General features: G+C 45.2%; 1 protein-coding gene across 2 annotated transcripts in view; it reads right to left on the reverse strand.

Annotated features, from left to right (window-relative positions):
• Positions 1 to 16,041, reverse strand: part of LOC138491649 (uncharacterized) — a 197,892-nt gene that overhangs the window by 161,270 nt on the left and 20,581 nt on the right. The window contains exon 2 of one of the 2 annotated variants that reach the window (XM_069618284.1): positions 1,696 to 1,814. The exons of the other annotated variant lie outside the window; for it this stretch is intronic. The gene's annotated coding sequence lies outside the window, so the exon portion shown is untranslated. The remainder of the gene's footprint in view (positions 1 to 1,695; positions 1,815 to 16,041) is intronic. 2 annotated transcript variants of the gene reach the window in all.

The following is a 16,041-nucleotide window of genomic DNA, read 5'->3' on the forward strand; positions in this document are numbered from 1 at the left end:
GGAAGTCCAAATTGTTTGTTAGAATGATGTCGGCTACTTCTATGGAATGGGCGACTAGTGATCTAACATTTAGGAGAGCTCCTTTAGGAGTAGAAAGGGTGGAATTGCTAGGTATTGCAGTGTGATTGATAGTCTTGCAGGGTCGCTTAACTAGGGGTATGCTAGTCTTATGGTGGGTTCTGGCACCGAGTCTTATGTTCCGATCAATAGGGGTGAGGGTGGTGGTTCTAGAGACAGTAAGGTCAGCAGTTGTAGAGGTACTGGGACCAGAGGTGGGGCTTGAGGTACTTATATTGGTAGGGTTCCGCTTGGAGGTATCTAGGTGATTAGTATCCGGGACATCAGAAGAGTATGCGTGGTAATGGGTCAGAGAGGCGGATTGTGAGGCTGGGAGGAAGGCAGGAGTGGTAGGCAAGAAAGGTGTGGGGCATATAATGGGGTAATGTCTTGGGCAAGCCGGCCTGGCTAGACCGTTTTTATGGGCTATGTAGCTATTGCCATTGCAGGGTATGTTACTTTGCATGACACAAAAGGGGAACATGATTGCGAAGAGGTAGGAAAGCATGCTATGGCGGGGGCAACTTGCGGGAAATTGGCGAGTATGAGGCATTGGTGACATACGGTAGGCACACAACAAGTCAGATGCGGTCTAGGGGCGACCATAGGGCACAACACAGTTCAAGTGAGGTCTGGGGGCGACCATAGGGCACAACACAGTTCAAGAGTGGTCTGGGGGCGACCATAGGGCACAACACAGTTCAATGTAGTCTGGGGGCGACCATAGGGCACAGCACAGTTCAATGTGGTCTGGGGGCGACCATAGGGCACAACACAGTTCAATGTAGTCTGGGGGCAACCATAGGGCACAACACAGTTCAATGTAGTCTGGGGGCGACCATAGGGCACAACACAGTTCAAGTGTGGTCTGGGGGCGACCATAGGGCACAACACAGTTCAATGTAGTCTGGGGGCGACCATAGGGCACAACACAGTTCAATGTAGTCTGGGGGCAACCATAGGGCACAACACAGTTCAATGTAGTCTGGGGGCGACCATAGGGCACAACACAGTTCACGAGTGGTCTGGGGGCGACCATAGGGCACAACACAGTTCAATGTAGTCTGGGGGCGACCATAGGGCACAACACAGTTCAAGTGTGGTCTGGGGGCGACCATAGGGCACAACACAGTTCAAGAGTGGTCTGGGGGCGACCATAGGGCACAACACAGTTCAAGAGTGGTCTGGGGGCGACCATAGGGCACAACACCGTTCAAATGTGGTCTGGAGGCGACCATAAGGCACAACGCAGTTCAAGTGTGGTCTGGGGGCGACCTTAGGGCACAACACAGTTCAAGAGTGGTCTGGGGGCGATCATGGGGCACCACACAACTCATATGCAATGGGGTTGTATGTTGGCGGGAGTACATCAAAGTATTTGAGTGCGAGGCTGGAAGTGGAGGGCAAGAGGGTGGCAAGGTGGGTGCGGGGTAAGGCAATGAGCATGAGAGTGAGACAGTGGCTGACGGGCCTTGATTGTCACAAGAGAATACAAGGCGCATGCATGTGCACGTTGCCTAGGGCCTTTATAGGGCAACTCGGAGCACTTGAGTGCATTTATACCATAGTGAGGCAGATTTGAGGCTGGATGACCAGCACAAACAAAAATAAAGAATAGCGCAATGTGGCAGCGCTTACCAGGTATCTGATCCCGGAAGGTTTCCTAGCCAAGTCCGCTACTTCTGCGATGTCGTGAGCTCCTGCTCAACCGCTGCGTTCCACGGTGTAAGCCCATGTATTGTCCTGGGGCAAACTCCCTGTTATACAGAGGGTCACAAAAGCACTACATGAGCGTACACAAAATTAATTCTGGTGGGCAAGGGCACCTCATGCCCACAGTTTATAACACAGAGAATAAAGTAAAGTGTTCCATCTCTCCCTTAGTGGGCCTGCATGTGGGGGCCCATTCGTTCTTTACATTATGCAGAGTAAAACGCTGCACTCCTATGTCACACAATGAATACAATCGGGTGGCAGTGTCTCACCGTTTAATTTTTCGTTGTTGTGTGTATTCAAGTGTTGAAAGTACAGTTGCAAAACCCAGTGGAGATTTTTAGGATGCTATTACTTTGCATTCTGGGACTTGTAGTGATCCATTCAGGATTGTGAGACGAAAGCTATAACCGTGATGTTTGCTTAATATGAGGATTTATATAATTGTCGGGTTGATTTATAATGTGATGTGTGTATTTTTCAAGGCACCTCTATGAAATTAAACACATATTTGCATCAGCTAGATAGAGGTGGGAAGAAATGTGGTGAAATGTCTAAGCTGCAGACTCGGCTCAAGTCTCGTCTTCAGCTCTTATATAAAGTGTGTGATCCTGGCCAAATCACTTTATCACAAGATGCTGTAGTTGTCAAAATGTGGCTGCCAGGTAGCAGTTTTGTGTGTTATAGGGGCAGGCAGGCAGGACACCAGGTATTGGTTTGCTATTGTGGGGTCACGGTGGTAGGGCGCCAGGTATCCATACATGCCAACATGCCACATCCCATTTGGAAGATAGTAATCCAGGCCTATGGTTGCTCTTTGCATTCTGGGACTAAAGGCTCCAAAATGCAAAGACAGAAAAACAGGACTCGACTATAATCTCCTAAATGGAATGGGCAAGACCCATTCTAGGATTTGTGTAGGCCTGTGTGGCAAAATATGTTGGGGGACCTATCATTTGCCTATGTGTTGACATCACTGAAGTGACATCAAAGAAAGGGACGTCAATCTCCGATACTCCTTGGCATCATTGGTAGTTATATAAAAATAATTTACCAAGAGACAAATAACTTTAAGATGTGCAATTTATAAATGTTCACTGTAATTATTATATATGGAGCCATACTATGAAGTATTTAATCATGAAATCACTTTCCCCTCCACACTCCTACCGCCTACTGCTGCAAGCCTTCACCACCTCCTGGACGACACAATGCAGCACGAGGAGAAAGGCACTGCATCACCGCTCGGTAGGCCCAGCAGGGCTTTCTTGCCAAATTAGAAAAAGTATTGCAGAGCTCCAAGTCGGAGCGCATTTTTGTGCATTTATTCCGGAACCGACTTTGTGCTCACAGTTGTGTGCTTGATTTAAAATAAAATCTACTTGAGGCTCCAGGCCAAGTGGCACGTTGCCAACTCGGGCTTCCATCTACTGTGGGCATCTTGTTTTTCCATCATGGTCGCCGCCACCGCAGTTTGCCCAGGCACCGGAGTTCCTCACCAACATTGTGCACTGCGACTGCTGTGATTGGCTAATTTCTCCCAAAAAGAGCCTATCGGTGAGCCAGCAGGCATGTAAGCCAGCCCACCTTCCAAGGCCCACGCCAAAGGCCCCTCTTTGGCCCTGTCTGGTGCTGGAAGGCGCCCCCATGCTGCCGCACCTCCGATCCACCCCTCACTGATTAAACTAACTGCCTCCTCACCCAAAAACATAGACAATGTGCCTCCACCTTGCCCCGAGAAGCACACCGGATCACCTGCCTTAGCCAATTACTCACCACCTGACTGCCTATTGACTCTTGCCTCGCTTGGCTCACAGCCACACTGCTAACAGTGCCCTCCTCCAACTCGCAATGGTTACTTACTGTACATCTCTTTTTTACCTGTCTCTGCTACCTGCTGTGCCTAATCCTTTTAATGCTGCACTGGCGTTCTTTGCTTAAATAATATCTAGGTGTGCTTTTTAAACTGCTGAAACCTCCACTTTTGTGCTATTTTACGACTGCTGTGCAAATTCAAATCTAGGTGTGCTTTTTAAACTGCTGCAACCTCCATTTTGTGCTTCTTTTTGTGCTCTTTGGAACAATCAAATCTAGGTGTGCCTTTTTAAACTACCCGCTACTTTCGGCTACCAGGCCGTCTGGTAAGTGGCTCCTCCTGTCCCTTTACTCCTCTCTCTACATCTTCCATGTCTCTCTCCATCTCTCATATCTTCTCTAACTTCTATTCATTTACCTATACTCCCTCTCTCACGAAGTCTGAAAGAAAAAAGTTCAAGAAAGATCTAATTTCCTCTAATCCTGGCTTACCTATTGCAGACACCTATGTCAGCACTAATTCCAGACCAATTGTCACTGATATCGTCTTTTCTGTCCCCCCTCCAGACCTTTGAACTCCGCATCTGATCTACACTCTCTCCCCTTCCTCTTCCTCAGCCATTAATGGTGGCACTAGATGGGAAGTTCTCTTGGCTGGCTTCTCATCCTTAAGGTGCATCATTCATTTCTATCACAATGGCACTACCGTGCTTCAGGATCCTCAACCCAATCTTCTCCTCTTTGACCGGCGCCTGCCGTCTCCCATCAAATTCCTTCCCACACCTGCTATCCCTCCTTCCTCTTCTCAGCCCCTCTTTCACCACCTCTGACGGGTTTACCACCCCCCTGTACCCCTCCTAGGAAAACCTTCAAGGGTAGTGACCGGCTTCACTTAGCCACACTTAATGCTTGTTCCGCTGTCAACATTCTTCTGACATCTGCCACCTCCTTGAAGACTTTGACTTCAAGCTTGGTAAGCTTGGCATCTCTCCTACTTCCTCTTTGATCATTGCCACTATCTACAGGCCCCCGGGTTCTATCTGCTCTATCCTTTCAGAATGGGCTAATTTCTCATCCTCTCCCCTGACTTCCACCTCTAAATTCCTCCTTCTGGGTGACTTCAGCATCGACCTTGATTCTTCAATCACGGCCTCCGCTCTCTTCGTGACCTCTGCACCTCTCTCTCCTTCTCTATTCTCCCCCCTCTGGTCCTACCCACTTGGCTGGACAAACTCTCAAAGCATTCATCCATACTGATCTTTTTCTCTCTACCCCTGTGTCCACCCCACTCTCTTGGTCTGACCACTCCCTCCTCTCCTTCCACCTAGGACCTCTTGGCCCCCTGACCAAACCTCCCCCAGCTCTGCCAGCCTCATTCGCAGACATCCATCCGATGAAACGAGTGTCAGCTGCAGCTTTCGCTTCAACCTTCATCTCTGCCCCCTCCTCCCACTACCGTCTCAACTATTGATTCTGCTCTCAACAATCTCCATCTCGCTATTCGATTTTCTTGCCCCCGTCATGAGGATCTATCTGAAACCTGTCACCAAGTCTAACACTTGGGGCCTCATCACGAGTCTGGCAGTAACCCTTAAATGTGGCGGTAGCGCTATTACAGCTGCATTTAAGGGTCCACCAGATCATAGGCTTGGCGGATTTTCCCCAGCTTTCAGCTGTGGGCAAATCCGCCGCAAATTTGCTGATTTTCGGCGCTATTACTGCCGGTGGGAAATCCGCCGGCGGCAATAGTGCGAAAATTCCCCATTGGGCCCAATGGGGAATGACGAATTTCCAAATGGGCCCAATGGGGAATGGGAACCAACCGTTCCGCCAAACCCGTGATCCGGCGCTAATAGGGCCGGGGGGTTTGGTGGTAGCACTAATAGCCCCTGCGCTAATAGCGCCGGGATTACCGCCCAACTCGTGATGAGGCCCCTGGTATGTTTCTGATCCAGCAGCCCTGAAACGCAAGTGCAGGGCTGCTGAATGGAAGTGGCAGACCTCAAACTCATCCTCCGATAAACTGGACCTGTCGCCTTCTCCAAAGACAATATCGTCTCTCCATTCGCTCCAAGAAGAGGGCTTACATCCATGCCTGTGTCTCTGGTGCTTCTAACAACATGGCTGAACTCTTTAAAATCTGCAAGGAACTAGCCAATCCATCTGCAGTCTCTACCTCGCCTCTTCTCTCCCAGGCCCTCTGCACTGCACTGGCCACCCACTTCACTGCTAAAACTGAGGTCATCCTAAATTCTCGCTCCCCCCCCCTCCTTCTCTCATCCCCCTGCTACTCTCAGCCCCTCCTCCTTCCTCATCCACTCTTTCCTCCTCCTCTCCTATCACATCGGGCACGGTCAGTAGAGTTTCTCCGCTCTATGAACGTCTCTTCCAAACAGGTCTCCCCCTGTTCTTCCAGAACTATTAAGGACAACATCGGCTCCCTTGCCCCTGCACTCACCAATTTCTGTAATCACTCTCTTGCCACTGGGTCTTCCCCTCTTCCATCTAGCACTCCCGACCCCTCATGTCTGGGTATCTACCGCCTCATCTCTATCACTCCCTTCCTTGAGAAACATCTGAAGAAGTTGGTCTTTCCCCAATGGACCCAGCACGCTGAGCTTGTTGGTTGCCTGCACGACCATCAATCTAGATTCCAAGCATCCAGAGGCACGGAAACCGCTCTCCTGAACACCCGTGAAGCATTGCTTGCATCTCGTGACTCCAACTCACCCGCTGTTCTCATTCTACTCAATCTCTCCTCTGCTTTTGACACGGTCAACCACTCCATCCTCATAAAGCGGCACCATGATACCCTCTGTATCTCGGAGGGGGCACTCGACTGGCTGACTTCTTTCCTCATTGACCATCCCTCCCAGTTTATCCTGGGTTCTTTCTCCTCACCCATCTCTATCTCCATTTTGACGTTCCCCAGGCCTCTATCTTTTGTCCTTAACATCTATCTCGCCTCTTGCTCACCTTATCTCCACTTTCTCCCCACAGTTCCAGTGTTATGCAGATGACACCCAACTCTTCTTCAGACTACCCTCTGCATCTCTCCTGACTTCCTCCGTCATTCCCGATTGCCTGTCCACCTCCAGTCTTTGTGCACATCCAATGATCTCTGTCTCAATGCCAGCAAGACTGAATTTCTTCCTATCAGGATTCCTGCTCCCTCTTTTCTCCCCTCACTCTGGACACCCTCTATGGGCTCTCCCCCTCTCCTTCCTCTGAAAGAAGAAACCTGTGAGTTATCTTGGACTCCTCGCTCCCTTTCATTCCTCACATCTTGAACCTTGCCACAAAGGTATGTTTATAAAGAAGGAGCTAGACAATTTTTCTAAACAGTTGTCTCATCATCCAGAATCAAAGAATCCCTGTTTATCCGGCACACTAAGTCCTGAAAAAATAGACTGCATGCAAATATTCAAAAAATTCACCAAATATATTTATTCAAAAACAATTCATTACACTAAAACATATATAAACCCTAAACAACACACACAGTGAACGAAAAATAGTACATAAAAGTTAATCTAAAATAACCTAACCATTGATTTACAAGACACAAATGAACACCCCTAGATCACACCTCACCCAAAATCAATGCGTCTCCTCCCCTTAGCAGTCCAACTTCAGTCTCAGAGGATAGGTCCTGGAAAAACTCCAATGTATTCCAATAGTATCAAAAGGTTTCAAACGTATCCAAATTACGTGACCAGTACAACAGTCATGGGTTGTCTCATAGTCCTCACCAGTAGCCGGGTCCTGTAAACCAGAGGCGAGTGTCAACCGCTTAAGCAAAGCTAAAGGTACAACCTCCATATCCTTTAGTAACACAACATCCTGTTTCCCGTGCGAGCCGAACTATACTTGCTTACCTTGTATTAGCTTGGTACGCGTGTGGCCAAACAATCTTCACTCTGAACGGAACAGCCGAAGCGACCTCGCTCCCAAACAACGCTCGGCTTAAACACCGCCCAGTGACATGATACCAAAGCGTGCTCACTAGCCAGCGTGAGTTGCTAAGCAACCACGTTACAACAATCGCTCGCGGCCACGTGATCCCTTCACGTCCTAGCATTGCTAGGGAACCGCGTTGCTTATGTTCATACCAGGAATCGTCATCCATCCCACAGGGTACTGCGAGCAGCTGATCGAGTGAAACAGAGGGTAAATCGTATACGAGCAAAGCTCGTCTACCATGACACCATGTGTGGCTCAATTACCATCTCCACTAGTTCGGGGAATATTATGCAGACCGAACATAAACAAAACCAAGACACATCATTAAGCCCCATCCTCGGAAAAACAGCTGTGTTTAACACGGAACAAGTGTGTGTGTGTGTAAGAAAAATACACAGACAGCCAGTAATGCCTGCCAGACTTCACATTGGCATTTACAATGTATGTAGGGCGTTTCCAACAGGAACGCAATAGATGCCAAATATGATCTAAACACGTAAAAATTATCACATTATGCCACTCAATACTCTCATTGAGTCCTGTAAGATGGCTTTTAGTCATAAAGATCAGTTTTTGTTCTAAATGAACCAATTTTCTGTTGATCAGTTCATGGCATTTGCCTGTAATCTTTTTTTAAATGCACCACTCAAAATCATTTTCAGAATGACCCATGTTTCTAAAATGAGCCACCAGAGGTGCTGTTTCAATATTATTCCTAAGGCAACTCCTATGTTCGATCATACGCGTCTTGCATTTCCTGTTGGTCTTGCCGATGTATATAAGAGCACACGGACATTTGATCATATAAATTACATTGGTCGTATTGCAATTAGTATGTTCTTTTAGAACCCAGTCATGTTTGAGACCTAAGTTTACCACAGACACTTTGTGTGTTAAGGGACACATTACACAATTACCACACGGGTGGTGGCCCAAAACTTGAGGAAGGTCCCAAAGAGTACTCTGTGTCCGTGGACGGGCTACAATTCGTTGCACATCATTTTTCATTACCAGATTCCTAATGTTGGTGCTTTTCTTAAAAGCTACCACTGGTGGGGCAGAGCCCATACATTTTTTCCAATTCTTGCAGATAATCCCCTTAACTTTGTAGGATAAATTGCTAAAGGTGTTAACCAGTACCAAAGGTGGATTATCTGCGTCTTTGTTCTTTTTCTCAAACAAAGAGCCTCGGTCATTATTAAAGGCTCGCTTGGCTGCTTATTTAACCACTCTCAAGGGGTAGCCTCTATTATTCAATTTCTTAATCAGAACTTTGGCACCTTCTTCATAATTTTCTTTGGTGCTACTATTGCGTTTAATCCGCAAAAATTGACCAAAAGGTAAATTATCACAAACATGTTTGGCATGGTGACTTTTGTAATGAAGCAAAGCATTTTTATCTGTTTCCTTCACATAAGGTTTCACACACAATTCAGAATTGTTATGATAAATTGTGAGGTCCAAAAAATTGACTTCATTCACGCTAAAGGTAGCCGTGAATTTTAGATATCTATTTTGTGTGTTCAACCATATCAGGAAGTTTTTGGCCTCCTCTACGGAGCCGTGCCATAACACAAAAACATCATCGATGTACCTCAACCATTTAGTTATCTGATTTCTGAAAGGGTTCAAATCAGAGTATACTACTGTTTGTTCTACCATGTCCACATACAAGTTTGCTAAATTAGGAGCCATGGCAGCCCCCATAGCCGTCCCTTCAACTTGCACATAAAATTGTCCGCAAAATTGAAAGAAATTGTTAACTAGGGCTGTTTCAGCGCACCATAAAAATGAACGCATTGCTCACAGGATGGTTATCCTCCCTTAAAAGCAATGTTTCTTCAATTACTTCTAGAGTGGCACGCTGAGGAATATTTGTATACAGGGATTGGATATCCAAACACATGAACACATCCGTGGACGGACTGAATACCAACCCTGCTATTTTGGAGAGGGGATCTCTGGTGTCTTGCACATAACTCTGCATTTTCATAACAAAAGGTCTCAAATACACATCCACAAATTTGGACAGGGGTTCCAAAAGGGAGTTAACCCCGGAGACAATGGGTCTACCAGGTGGTTTCTCTATGCTTTTGTGAATCTTGGGGAGAATATAGAAAATGGGGATTCTAGCTGACTCCCTGGCCAGATAATCTCCTTCCTGTTTGCTGATCAAGCCTAACTCAACCGCTTTGCCTACCTTATCTTTGATTATTTTTTGTAGTCTGGGTGTAGGATCCCGATCAACTTTACAGTAGCTGATATTATCCGAACAAAGTAAAGAAGTCTTTCACATTCATCAATATAATCCTTCTTATTAAGTATAACTATGGCCCCACCTTTATCAGCCTGGCGGATCACGATGTTTTTGTTATTACCCAAGTTCCGTAATAATAGGATTTCCTTTTGGCTAAGATTAGAGTTTCTACGGATACCTTTTTGTTCCAGTCACTCTATTTCCTTCAGAACTTTTTTCTCAAACACTAAAGATTCAGGTGAATGTGTATGGGCAGGGGGGCAGAAAGTGGAAGGATTTCTCAACCCACTATAGTTGGTATGTGTGTTGGAAGGTTGATCACCAAAAAACTCCTCAAGATGGACTTTGCGCATAAATGCATTGAACTCAAGCCTGAATTCAAAAGGATTATGGAATTTCGAAACCACAAAATTTGAAACCCTTGTTCAAAGTTTTCTCTTCTTCAACCGACAACACATAGGTAGATAGATTAACTACCAACCCCGGTAACTGCGTGTCTGCATCCGATCCACATCGCAAACTTTTAAAATGGATACTAGTTCTGAAAGAATCAAGAGACTCAAGAAAGATCTTACAAGTTTTTCACATGATAAAATTTTTCCATACACCACAAAAGACTATAGGGCCTCATTACAAATCGCCCGGTATGAAACAACGGTGCCGGTAAACCCGCCGCCACCGTTGTTTCCATGCCTGGCGATCACAACTCCTGCAGGCGGGAGGTAATGTTCCCGCCAGGTCTGACCTGGCGGGAACATCACCACCCGCCTGCAGGATAACACTGCCCGCCTGCCGTCCCATAGGACTCAATGGGAATGGGGATTAATACCATTCCGCCTCCGTGATTCCCGGGAAACCGGGGTTGTAATGCCCCGGGAATAACGGAGGCGGAATGGTAATATGAGTCCGGGGGTAACCAGGCGGTTTTACCGCTGCAATTACCGCCGGACTCGTAATGAGGCCCTATGTGTTTGGCGCTCAGAGTGGAGTACAAAAAACCAACTGTAGGGTGAGATTTAGGAACACTTCCTATAGTTCGAGTGAAGAAGGGAATGCAGTGAGCAATGAGGATGATACTACTCATTCGGGCCTAAGAGGTAGGGGGGGCCGAAGGGGCAGGACCCAGGCGAATAATCGAGGCTCCCGGAATGGACCAAGATGTCAACCTTTTTTAGGCAGAGGTACTGGCGGGCAGGAATGGGATGTGGATCGGATGCAGACACGCAGTTACCGGGGTTGGTAGTTAATCTATCTACCTATGTGTTGTCGGTTGAAGAAGAGAAAACTTTGAACAATAGAACGACTGGAACAAAAAAAGGTATCCCTAAAAACTCTAATCTTAGCCAAAAGGAAATCCTATTATTACGGAACTTGGGTAATAACAAAAATATCGTGATCCGCCAGGCTGATAAAGGTGGGGCCATAGTTATTCTTAACAAGCAGGATTATATTGATGAATGCAAAAGACTTCATTCGGATAATATCAGCTACTGTAAAGTTGATCAGGAGCCTACCCCCAGACTATAGAAAATAATCAAAGATAAGGTAGGCAAAGCGGTTGAGTTAGGCTTGATCAGCAAACAGGAAGGAGATTATCTGGCCAGGGAGTCAGCTAGAATCCCCATTTTCTATATTCTCCCCAAGATTCACAAAAGCATAGAGAAACCACCTGGTAGACCCATTGTCTCTGGGGTTAACTCCCTTTTGGAACCCCTGTCCAAATTTGTGGATGTGTATTTGAGACCTCTTGTTATGAAAATACAGAGCAAGACACCAGAGATGCCATCTCCAAAATATAAGGGTTGGTATTCAGTCCGTCCAGGGATGTGTTGATGTGTTTGGATATCCAATCCCTGTATACGAACATTCCTCAGCGTGCCACTCTAGAAGTAATTGAAGAAACATTGCTTTTAAGGGAGGATAACCATCCTGTGAGCAATGCGTTCATTTTGTGGTGCGCTGAAACAGCCCTAGTTAACAATTTCTTTCAATTTTGCGGACAATTTTATGTGCAAGTTGAAGGGACGGCTATGGGGGCTGCCATGGCTCCTAACTTAGCAAACTTGTATGTGGACATGGTAGAACAGACAGTAGTATACTCTGATTTGAAGTTCAGAAATCAGATAACTAAATGGTTGAGGTACATCGATGATGTCTTTGTGCTATGGCATGGCTCTGTAGAGGAGGCAAAAAATGTCCTGACATGGTTGAACACACAAAATAGATATCTAAAATTCACGGCTACATTTAGCGTGATTGAAGTCAATTATTTGGACCTCACAATTTATCATAGCAATTCTGAATTGTGTGTAAAACCTTATGTGAAGGAAACAGATAAAAATGCTTTGCTTCATTACAAAAGTCACCATGCCAAACATGTTCATGTTAATTTACCTTTTGGTCAATTTTTGCGGATTAAACGCAATAGTAGCACCAAAGAAAATTATGAAGAAGGTGCCAAAGTTCTGATTAAGAAATTGAATAATAGAGGCTACCCCTTGAGAGTGGTTAAATAAGCAGCCAAGCGAGCCTTTAATAATGACTGAGGCTCTTTGTTTGAGAAAAAGAACAAAGACACAGATAATCCACCTTTGGTACTGGTTAACACCTTTAGCAATTTATCCTCCAAAGTTAAGGAGATTATCTGTAAGAATTGGAAAAAATGTATGGGCTCTGCCCCACCAGTGGTAGCTTTTAAGAAAAGCACCAACATTAGGAATCTGGTAATGAAAAATGATGTGCAACGAATTGTAGCCCGTCCACGGACACAGAGTACTCTTTGGGACCTTCCTCAAGTTTTGGGCCACCACCCGTGTGGTAATTGTGTAATGTGTCCCTTAACACACAAAGTGTCTGTGGTAAACTTAGGTCTCAAACATGACTGGGTTCTAAAAGAACATACTAATTTCAATACAACCAATGTAATTTATATGATCAAATGTCCGTGTGCTCTTATATACATCGGCAAGACCAACAGGAAATGCAAGACGTTTATGATCGAACACAGGAGTTGCCTTAGGAATAATATTGAAACAGCACCTCTGGTGGCTCATTTTAGAAACATGGGTCATTCTGAAAATGACTTTGAGTGGTGCATTTAAAAAAAGATTACAGGCAAATGCCAAGAACTGATCAACAGAAAATTGGTTCATTTAGGACAAAAACTGATCTTTATGACTAAAAGCCATCTTACAGGACTCAATGAGAGTATTGAGTGGCATAATGTGAGATCATTTTTACCTGTTTAGATCATATTTGGCGTCTATTACGTTCCTTTTGGAAACTCCCTATATACATTGTAAATGCCAATATGAAGTCTGGCAGGCATTACTGGCTGTCTGTGTATTTTTCTTACACACACACACACTTGTTCCGTGTTAAACACAGCTGTTTTTCCGAGGATGGGGCTTAATGATGTGTCTTGGTTTTGTTTATGTTCGGTGTGCATAATATTCCCTGGACTAGTGGAGATGGTAATTGAGCCACACATGGTGTCATGGTAGACGAGCTTTGCTCGTATAGGATTTACCCTTTGTTTCACTCGATCAGCTGCTCGCAGTAGCCTGCGGGATGGATGATGGTTCCTGGTATGAACATAAGCAACGCGGTTCCCTAGCAATGCTAGGACGTGAAGGGATCACGTGGCCGCGAGCGATTGTTGTAACGTGGTTTCTTAGCAACTCACGCTGGCTAATGAGCACACTTTGGTATCATGTCACTGGGCGGTGTTTATGCCGATCGTTGGTTGGGAGCGAGGTCGCTTCGGCTGTTCGGTTCAGAGTGAAGATTGTTTGGCCACACACGTACCAAGCTAATACAAGGTAAGCAAGTATAGTTCGGCTCGCACAGGAAACAGGATGTTGTGTTACTAAAGGATATGGAGGTTGTACCTTTAGCTTTGCTTAAGTGGTTGACACTCGCCTCTTGTTTACAGGGCCCGGCTACTGGTGAGGACTATTAAACAACCCATGTCTGTGGTACTGGTCACGTCATTTGGATACGTTTGAAACCTTTTGATACTATTGGAATACATTGGAGTTTTTCCAGGACCTATCCTCTGAGACTGAAGTTGGACTGCTAAGGGGAGGAGACACATTGATTTTGGGTGTGGTGTGATCTAGGGGTGTTCATTTAGACTCGTGGAGAGTTATATCAGCACCCTTTTTTTAACATTCTGCTTTCGGGCAATTGCCCCATTTATTTGGTACAGTTTGACAGTGTGGACCTTGTTGGATGTGATGACCAGTGTGTACGGAACTAATGAGTACTATCCTTTTACAGCCTAAGAGAATTATACTCTTGGGACACGTGTTACAGGTAGACATACAGAAATATTTTCCTACCTGTTTTACCCTTTTTGGTATTGAGGGTTAGGGCTAGGTTAAGTGTTCTAAACCTGTGATGCCCACATATTGATATGTTTTGTGTATGTTTGTTGTACCTACAGATTTTGGAGTACCATTATTGAAATTAAGAATTAGAATCTTGAGTGGAAAAAGAACGCCACATCAAAGCACAAGATACATGATTGCCCCTGAGGAATGTCCAGTTATTACATAACATTCAGGACAGAAATTTATATAAGTCGGGTTATGATGGGTACAGTGTTGAGCAACAACAATTAATTTGCCTCTGTGCCCTTTTCCGGTTCTAATTATTGTTTCTTGGTTTTTTTAACACCAACTTTTTATGCGTTTTGTATTGTAACATGTGCATATGCTTTTTATGTGTTTTAGATTCTTGTGTCAGGATTTTGTTGCTTTGAGTATTGAACAATAAAATATATTATGTGAAACAGTCTAAGGACATACACCTGATATTGGTTGATATATGTGGTGATGTCTAGGTACAGACCTTGTTTGTAGGTATAGATGTGATTGTGGGTTATGGATTAACACCCTTCCTTTGTTTGAGATTGAATAATATTATATCCCCACTTAGTAGGAGGGGTCAATACCTTTTGTGTTGGGCACCACCCCTGTAGAAATTTTTACATAACAACATACAACATTCTAAATGTGTCATAAAAACATCATCATTCCCGACATGTTGCTGTTCTTCAAGCCCCGTAATGGGAGAACATTCTTCAGGGGAACACTTATGAAACTTGTAGATTTCTTCAACACTGTGTTGAGAGGGTCTTTTATCACATCACCAGTGGGAAGCCACTGTACCTAAAATACAAAAACGGATTCTAAGTAATTCTGGGGTGAGATTCACAACAATCACATTTTAGATCCCTTACACTGGCGATAAATGACAGTGTAACTAACGGGACACAAGGATGGGCCCACTGTTTGACCACACCTCCACCGGTTCAGAAAATGAACTACAAAATTACCTTTAAATGGTATAACTTTAATGGCCGTCTTCCAAGTCAGTATTAGCCAAATGTTCCAATTATGGGACACATATAATTTTCAACAGAGGCACACCAAGTATTCTTGAGGTCAAGCTGCACCACACAACAGAGAACCCAAGCTCTGTATTAGTACCATCATCTACCATTTTAAACCAACCACATCTAGGTCGCAATGTCCCCATGTCTGTGGTCCAGACATCCATTTGATTTTATCTGAATTTACCTCCAAGTTTACAGCATGTGGGCGCCAGATCAGTGTAATCACAGTTCGCACGTGCTGACAAAGGTGTGTAGATCTCCTTGTCCAAAGTCACAGGTGAACAGCATATGCACCTAGGGACAAAACCAATTGTCACCGTATATCAGGTTATCCAGTGCAAGGCCAATATATCTGGCCCAAATGGCAGCCACACCATATTCCGGGAGAGCTCACACTGTGATGTAAAAACACTAGTCACCGCACATCAGGTTTACAATGCATAGCCAATATATAGCCAAACTAGCTGCCCACTCCATATTGTGGGAGAGCTCACACCATGATGTTAAAACCCTCATGCAGAGCCACCATTTTCTGAAAACAACTGCCAGAGCCCTAATCCATGTGTGTGCTTCTAATTAAAAAAGGAAACAACGTGTAGTTAAACTCCTCCGTCGCATGACCCCTAAATAATCATCCACGAAGACTGTATATTCTAGTGCGGCCAGCATACACCAAGGGGAGCAGTGGATGTAATGGAGCACACCTATAGATGGAGAATCCGCTCATAACACGCCATACCCAAGACGCCCGGGTGATGTACAGAGTATGCGGCCTACGTGCTATGTATAGTAACATGACGAACGTGTCGCTGACATCGACAACGGACTCCGTGGT

Source organism: Ambystoma mexicanum, chromosome 10, assembly GCF_040938575.1.
Source record: "Ambystoma mexicanum isolate Mex_15411 chromosome 10, UKY_AmexF1_1, whole genome shotgun sequence".
Taxonomy (NCBI): domain Eukaryota; kingdom Metazoa; phylum Chordata; class Amphibia; order Caudata; family Ambystomatidae; genus Ambystoma; species Ambystoma mexicanum.